The sequence below is a fragment of the Odontomachus brunneus genome, unplaced genomic scaffold (assembly GCF_010583005.1).
Source record: "Odontomachus brunneus isolate Ranch 3 - 2012 unplaced genomic scaffold, Obru_v1 Obru_scaffold_161, whole genome shotgun sequence".
Taxonomy (NCBI): domain Eukaryota; kingdom Metazoa; phylum Arthropoda; class Insecta; order Hymenoptera; family Formicidae; genus Odontomachus; species Odontomachus brunneus.
In genome coordinates this window covers 603,505-612,245 of record NW_022639611.1, presented here as the reverse complement: position 1 = coordinate 612,245, position 8,741 = coordinate 603,505, and the positions used below count along the sequence as shown (strand labels likewise).

The 8,741-nt window shown below is 35.1% G+C and overlaps 1 protein-coding gene across 1 annotated transcript in view; it reads right to left on the bottom strand.

The window, feature by feature from the left end:
- The window catches only part of LOC116850938 (phospholipase A1-like), a 111,018-nt gene that overhangs the window by 10,739 nt on the left and 91,538 nt on the right, over positions 1–8,741 (bottom strand). The window lies entirely within an intron of this gene.

Here is an 8,741-nt window from a genome sequence, read left to right as displayed (position 1 = left end):
AGCATGCTTAACGATGGCTACACATTCATTCTACAAGTAATGACAGATTTGGAACTGCAAATCGATTTTCAGTGTAAAACATTCGCTAACGTGTACGACAAAAATCGAGTGGAAAGACAGGAGCGCCGTAGCCAAAGCAGGTCAAAAGAATCTAGGACAGCTAAAAAACAGGAAGCAGCGGCTCAAATGGATGCATTTGCAGAAGATGAAGGCATACTTTACGGCCCTGACATCGCAGACTAAGCTTATATAATCGTAAGTCCCCTTAAACACTACTTTTCTCTATCGAAAACTTTAAACGCGTTTTTCTCAAAACGTAAAATTCGCGCGCCGTGCAAAGTAGCACGGTAAGAAAGAATTCTCAATCGATTTTAATGAAATTTTGCACAAATATTCTTTGATTTATTGGCCTTTGCATGACACTAAAATTTTATTAAAAATTCAAGAATAAATATTGTTGTTTATCATTTGTTTGTAATAAAAAAAGTGATTTTTTTTTCAAAATTGTCCTGAATTTTTAATTTTTTTTTTTAAATCGACTGTCATGCAAAGCATATTAACATATTTTAACAAAAAACTTTGGTTTTTTTATTTTAATTAATTAGAGCAACCTGGGCGTTGCACGGCGCAAATTGTAGGAGCCCACTTCAAGCAGCTACTGCGCCATCATTTCGAAATATTTTTACATGAAAAAAAAAATATAATATACCCTAAATCCTATATATTACAATGTACTTTATATCAATTTCATAAACTTTTCCATTTTTTCAAAAAAAATTTTTGAAAAAACGGCCGTTTACATGACCCTCCCCTCTTAACGTGAGTCCTCTTGCCTCTCACGATTCGGGGTGCTTGATTCATGTAAATCTCCTTGCCTCTCACGATTCGAAGTGCTTGAACGTGCGAAGTGCGTAACGTGAATCCCCTTGTTTCTCACGATCTGGAGTGTTTGTTTATTATTCATTTTGTTCTGTAAATCCCCTTGCCTCTCACGATCTGGTGTGTATGTGGAGTATGAGTCTTCTTGCTTCTCACCAATCGGGGTGCTTGCTTAACGTGAGTCCACTTGCCTCTCACAATTTGGTAAGCTTGATTGACGTAAGTCCTCTTGCCTCTCATAATTGATGGTGCTTGATTAACGTGAGTCTCCTTGCTTCTATCGATTTGAAGTGCTTGATTAACGTGAGTCCCCTTGTCTCTCACGATTTGGGTTGTATATAAAGCATGAATCTCCTTGTTTTTCACGAATCGTGGGACTTGATTTATGTGATTCCCCTTACTTCTCACGATTAGGGGTGCTTGATTAACGTGAACCCATATGCCTCTCATGATTCGAAGTGCTTGATTAATGTGAATCTTCTTGCCTTTCACGAACTGGAGTATTTATTTAGCGTGAGTCCTTTTGCTTCTCATGATTCAGAGTGTTTGATTAACGTAAGTCCCTTTGCCTCTCACGATCTGGAGTGTTTGTTTAGCGTGAGTCCCCTTACCTCTTATGATTCGGCGTGCTTGATTGACCTAAGTCCTCTTGCCTCTCACGATTCGGGGTGCTTGATTAACGTGAGTCTCCTTGCTTCTTAAGATCTGTGATGTTTGTTTATTATGAATCCTCTTGCTTCTTACGATTCGGGATGCTTAATTAAGGGGTATTCTACTTTGTTAGGTAAAAAAATCGATACTTTTTAGCATATTTTTATCCTTATAGTCTGTAGAATATTTTCAAAAAGGGTTTTAAAGAAATTCGAAATATTAACGAAGCTATAACGTTGAGAACCTGCTTCGCAACCGTCAGCGCGCTAATACTTGCGGGAACTTGAGCGTACTCGCCGAGAGACATTTTTATCTCTCCCCAACTTCCCCTCTACAATACATTTCGGTTTCTTGTTTTATCCTTGATAAAACATTTGCGCCATTTACACCAACTATCAGGACCTGGAGGACACTAATGTTGAGGATTTTTATCAGTCGAGTGTTTATGATAATAAGTAGCCGAAACTGCATTCTTCATATCTTCAATGGAATTTGAATTTCTTCGGATAGCCAGTCCATAATAGCCAGTCGTCAAGTGATTACTTTGTGTGTCAACTTCCCCTTGCTTCTACCACCAAGAAATTTATATATATTTTTTTTAGAGCACATAGTTGTGTGTCTATGGTTCTTTGTATTCGTAAGCAGTTTCTTTTCGTAATTCGACGAGTGTAGAGGTCGAAAACGTTAGATTAAGTTGCAATGCCAATCATGAAGGTAGCGCTGGCAAAATGGAAGTAGATGCCATTCAGAAAATGTTTTGCAGATCGGAAGCAAAATATGGAATAAAATGTATCACATACATAGGCAACGGAGACTCCAAAATCTTCAAAGGAATTTTGAATGTGAAACCTTACGGCGATGAAGTTATTGTGCAAAAGAAAGGATATATTGAACACGTGGAAAAACGAATAGACACACAACTATGTGCTCTAAAAAAAATATATATAAATTTCTTGGTGGTAGAAGCAAGGGGAAGTTGACACACAAAGTAATCACTTGACGACTGGCTATTATGGACTGGCTATCCGAAGAAATTCAAATTCCATTGAAGATATGAAGAATGCAATTTCGGCTACTTATTATCATAAACACTCGACTGATAAAAATCCTCAACATTAGTGTCCTCCAGGTCCTGATAGTTGGTGTAAATGGCGCAAAGCAGAGGCCAATAGAACGCTCGAAACTTTTAAATATGACTTACCTCTGAATGACGAAGTCGCAAAAGCAATTGGACTTATCTACGAGAACTTATCACGATATATAGATGCTTCGGACCTAATACGCAAAATAATAATGAATCTCTAAACTCAATGATTTGGATATTTTCGCCGAAGCATATGCATTTCGGCAAAATTATAATCGACGTAGCCACCTACTTGGCTGTGTGAATTTTTAACGATGGTTTCAATATTTTAAAAATAAGGGAGACCATGGATATTCAAATTGGGCCCGCCGCTCAAAATTTTGTACCTTTGCGGGATAAAAATCGAATTGACCAATCCAAGCTCCGGGCATCTGCGATGACAAAGGAGGCAAGAACAGAAGTTCGAGAGAAGAGAGCAGCAAGGGAAACAATATTTGAGGCGGAGGAAGGTCCACTTTATGGCCCCGGAATCAACGATTAATATAAGTCCATCATTATTTATATAAAAACTTTAATGAAAACTTTAAACACGATTTTCTCGAAACACGTTTTTTGGAACTAGCGTTTATAATTGAGAGAAAACCACTGGACCGATCTTCACCAACTTTTACAGGCTTGTAAAATAAACATCTCTTTATCGCCGGAACTAGAATTATCTTGATATTTCCATTTTTTATATTTTTACTCGGACTCGGAAACATAAAACAATAGAACAAAAATCGAACTTTTTTTTAAAACAAGTACCATTTATTTATTTATTTAACAAAATGAATAATTCTAGTTCCGATGATAGTTGCAAGTGTCTTGATTCAAATGACGCTTTATTTTTTAACTTTGGTTCACAGGGAGATCCGGAATCATGGACGCCGATGAATCGTGCACACGATGCAGAGGTGAAATAAATATAAGATAACTTAATTATTATTCATATTACTTGTTTAAAAAAATTAATAATTAATCTTTAAAATGTAATAAATAAAGGACAACAAGAAATTTTTAAAAATATTTACCCGTTTTTCCCAAAAAAATTCTTAAAAATCTCCTAGAAAGCAGCGCGACAAAGTAGAATACTCCCTTAATGTGAGTCCGTTTGCCTCTTACGATTCAGAGTATTTCATTGATGGGAGTCGCATCTCCTGTTAGAAATTTACTGACTCTTCTATCGAACAAATTGTTCGAAATTATCTCCGTTGACTCGTATACATAACTTCAACCCATTTTCGAAATATATAATCGTTTTGTGTAAGACAGCTCGAGGTATACTTTTGCAAGCTACTGATATTCTTTCTATCATATTTTCTCTAGGCGCAAACTTATAGATTACAATTTTAATATACCACCATAAATAGAAGTTGGGTGATGTCAGATCTAGAGATCGTGGTGGCCATGCGACGGGTCTGTGTCGTCCAATCCACCTGCCATTTTATAGCCGATCTAGATAAACACTTACTACAGATAAACTCTTACTACATATGAGATGGAACCCCGTCCAATTATATCCACATTCTCTGTTGTGTATGAAGAACAAGTAATTGTCTTCAAGTAATTGTGGTAATCAATCCCTGGTTTCCATAAACGTTTCTGCATTGATATTTCTGTTAAAGAAATAAGGACCAATCATGTAATCATTTATAATCCCACCAAACATTTACACTCCAGCGGTGCTGGATTATTTACTTGTTTATGCCAATGTGGGTTAACATCCGACCAATAATGACAATTATGTCTATTCAATACATCGTTAATTTTGAACGTCGCTTTGTTCGTCTGAGAACATGACTTGTTAGAAGAAATTCGGGTTAGTTCTGATCATCTGTTATGCTCAATAAACAAAATCGTATATGCAATTCCATATTTTTTTGACTAAGAGCTTATGTTAACGTGATATGGTAGGGATGATACCTTTATGGTCTTCAAAACTCTCATGATCGTTGTTTTCGGAATATTATATTCTCTAGCCATAACCTGAATATATGAGGATTAAGATAAATAGCTGCCAAAATAACGAGCACTCGCACATCCTCTTCATTATACTCACGATGTGCTTTATTCTATAAATTCATTGTGTTCGTTTCGAATTCGTTTGTATAGGACTTTATTATTTACAATCGGCTCATCTAGACTATTACTGCATGTCCAAATCCTATTCGCAGGAGTACGAGTCTGATTGATCTTTTGGTTTTTCTTAATATTCTACTTATGTCAAATGGTCAATCGTCACTATACACTCAATAATACACTATCGATCAATAATACACTATTGAAATTTACAAAGAAATTTATATCAACCAAAAATTTATTTGTGATTACTTGAGGATTGATTGATTACGAGAATCTTTTGCTTTGTTGATCAGTATCACATTCCGTTCCTCATGGCCTTACATCTGTCGACAATATTCATGGCTGATTATTCTCCCTCAAAGATTGTTGATATTCTCCTTTTTCTCGGAGAATGTCAAATAAATTATCATGTAACTTTGCGAGTTCACTGTAATCGTTATCCCGAATGACAACACCTAAATCATTCTGTAATCCAGAATCTCGAACAAAGTGCTTACCAAGTCCGTTTAAAGCGTCAAAAAGCATATTGTGAGTATAATAAAAAGGATATGCATATGCTTGTTATTTTGGTTGCTATTTATCTTAATCCTCGTACAAATATTCGGATTATGGCTAGAGAACTTAATATTCCGAAAACAAGGATTATGAGAATTTTGAAGACAGTAAAGTATCATCCCTACTGTATCATATTTTGTTTTCCCGCCATTGCAACATTCCCGGCACGTTTCATCGGGACTTTTTCACGCGTGCGCGCGCCGCATTTTCGTTGGTCGGGCTCCCGGTGGATCGTTGGTCAGTCGGCCGATCGTCTAGCTTAAGAAAGGAGCATTGTGAGAGTTAGTAATAAGTCCATATTTACAAATAAATCGTTTACACAAAAAAAAAACAAGAAAAAGCATGAAAATCCCAGCGTTCTCCCTCACACACCATCAAGAAACGTCCATCTTCAGAGCAAAGTGTGGGCACAAGCGTGATTCAAGGAAACCGTGGCGCACGAGCGAAGGACAACCGCGTGTTTCACGAATTACACACGCACACCGGCTCTCTCAGTCGGAAATTACGATATAACTACCATATCACATTAACACAAGCTCTCTTAGTCAAGAAGATATGGAATACGTTATAGTGTATACGATTTTGTTATTGGACACAACAGATGATCAGAACTAACCCAAATTTCTTCTACCAAGTCATGTTCTCAGACGAAGCGACATTAAAAAATAACAGTATATTGAATAGACATAATTGTCATTATTGGTCGGATGTTAACCCACATTGGCATAGACAAGTAGATAATCAGCACCGCTGTAAATGTTTGGTGTGAGATTATAAATGGTTAATATGCAAATAATAATAAAAGAACAAATCTATAGAACAAATCTATGAAAGGACTAAAACGGGCATAAAGAGCTAAGTTACGGTTGTTAGGAGTTTAATAAAAATTAATAAATACAAATTGAATATACGTTTCGACCATTGGATGTGGTGCATTTCAGTATAGAAATTCAAATAATCTTCATGTAGTATAACTAAGATAAAGAAGTTATGTTCGTGACGTACATCACATTCCAATCCTTACATCAATGTTTGTCGGCTACATCAATCACAAAACACAAATAATTAATACATTAAAAGAATTGTCAAATCGTGAAAATATATATAATCATATAAAAAATGTGTCGGAAAAGAGCTAACTGGACCCAACCGATTTTGTGCGGACGCATGGAGATCAACATTCCCACATCACGAATGTGGAGATAAACATTTGACGTTAGATTATAAGATGGAAATAGGAAATGGAATCAAACAAAGCACGGGGAGAGAGAGAGAGAGAGAGAGAGAGAGAGAGAGAGAGAGAGAGAGAGAGGGAGAGAATAAAATGGAGTTGCGGGAGAAGAAATTAGCATGATTTCATTTTTCGTTTGGTGGCAAACTTTGCCACTCGCGGGATTTAATTTGCGATTTCATAATTGCAATATTTAACACTCAGTGCACACATTCAGCATTCAAATTTGTCCCTATTTACATACATACAAGAGTTAGCGTAACCCTTATTTTCGTTAGCGTATTTTCTTTTCTTGTTACACGGGTTCTAGTTCATCGATGTGAATGTTTTTTTTTTTTAATCGATAGCTTATAAAGATTAAAGAATAAAATTATATGAATTAGAAAGTTAGAAATATCCCGATACAAAAGATATTTTGCAATAAGTAAAGAAAAGATTTTGAAATTGTGAAAAAACCGTTTTGTTCCAAATTGTTGTAATTAAAAAAAAATGACATTTTTTAAAGTCTTAAAAGTGACAAATGAATAGCTAAAGAGTTGAAATTTAATTTAAAAAACTGGTATTATGATTTATTCTAAAAAATATATTTTTACAGCGAGGTGAAATTAAGTGATTTCATAGTTTTAGCAAAAATAAGTTTATAATCGAAAATTGCTGTTTTTTGATGAAAATAAATATAAGAAAGATAAATAAAATGCTTTTATGATTATTATATAGAAAATGTTTATAATTTAAATGTTGGCCTTATCAATATTATTGTGCCGAGAAAAGACAGACATATTGAAATTGTCAGAAAATTCAGACATATTTGAAATTTATCTTTAAAATATTTATTCATTTATTGTTACAAAGTAAGCATACTCTACTGAAAAACAGTCGAGGACTTTAACACGAGACGCTAAGTTTGCTTTACTGTTAAATAAACACATTAATAAGTCAATGAAATATTGCTTAAAAGATATGTATTTATTTTATTTCTATTGGCAAAACTCATTTTTAATTTAAAAACAGTTATTACGCTTATTAGTACGCTTATGTAAATACGCTTTGTGGTTCAAAAAAACACGTCAAGCCACGCGCTATACCTCTGATACCTTTTTCATTGAATAACAACATAATATTAATGTATTTCACTTTTTATGAGTTACATATACGAAATTACAAATAATTTAATAAATCACTTTAACCTATATTTTTAGTTTTCAAAATTTATTGACTTTCTTGCTACTCACATATACTGGGTTACGCTAACCCTCGCAATCAACTGTCGATCTTCTGGCTCGACTGTTTACAGCGCACTCAGGCTGCCGAATAGGGGATTTATGGAGGGAATACACAAGTTTTTCCTCCTCAAACCTCAGCGCCCTACTAAAAACCTCGTATTGCTTTTAAACGCCGCATGTCTGAAAAACAAACAGGATTACACTATCCATGCTACGTTTCAAAACTCTACTCGACAGGCATAGTAAAATTTAATTGATCAATTAGGATAAAGAGAACTAAGATTTCTTCATCTCTCTTTCTCGTGATTGCCTAATTGAATGTTATTCTACGCGCCGCACAGTGTGCCAAAAAGCACATTTGGTGGACAAAATTCTGCCTACATCACAAATCTGTATCGATTTTGATGAAACTTTTTTTAAAATACTCGTGAATAATTTTATTATAATGTCTCACTGCTAAAAATTTGAAAAAGTAAACATAACCCCAAAAAATAACCCCAAATTCCATTACTTGTTACCCCTCTAATTACCTCAAACTTCATAACACCATGGTCCAAAACTCCATCATTCTAAATCTTATAGTCCCATAACTCCAAAATCTGATTACCCACGAGTTGAAAACCCCATAACCTTAAACCCCATAATCCCAAACTCCATAATCCCATAACGGGGTTATGGAGTTTCGGATTATGGGGTTTTTAACTCGTGGGTAATCAGATTTACGAGTTATGGGACTATAAGTTTTGGAATGATGAAGTTTCAAACCATGGTGTTATGAAGTTTGAAGTAATTAGGGGTAACAAGGAATGGGGTTATTTTTTAGGGTTATATTTACTTTTTTCAAATTTTTGGCAGTGAGATATTAGAACTATTCATGAGTATTTTAAAAAAAGTTTCATCAAAATCGATGCAGAATTTTGTCCACCAAATGTGTTTTTTAGCACACTGTGCGTCGAGTAGGATTTTGGAACGGAGCGTGTGTGTGTGTGTGTGTGTG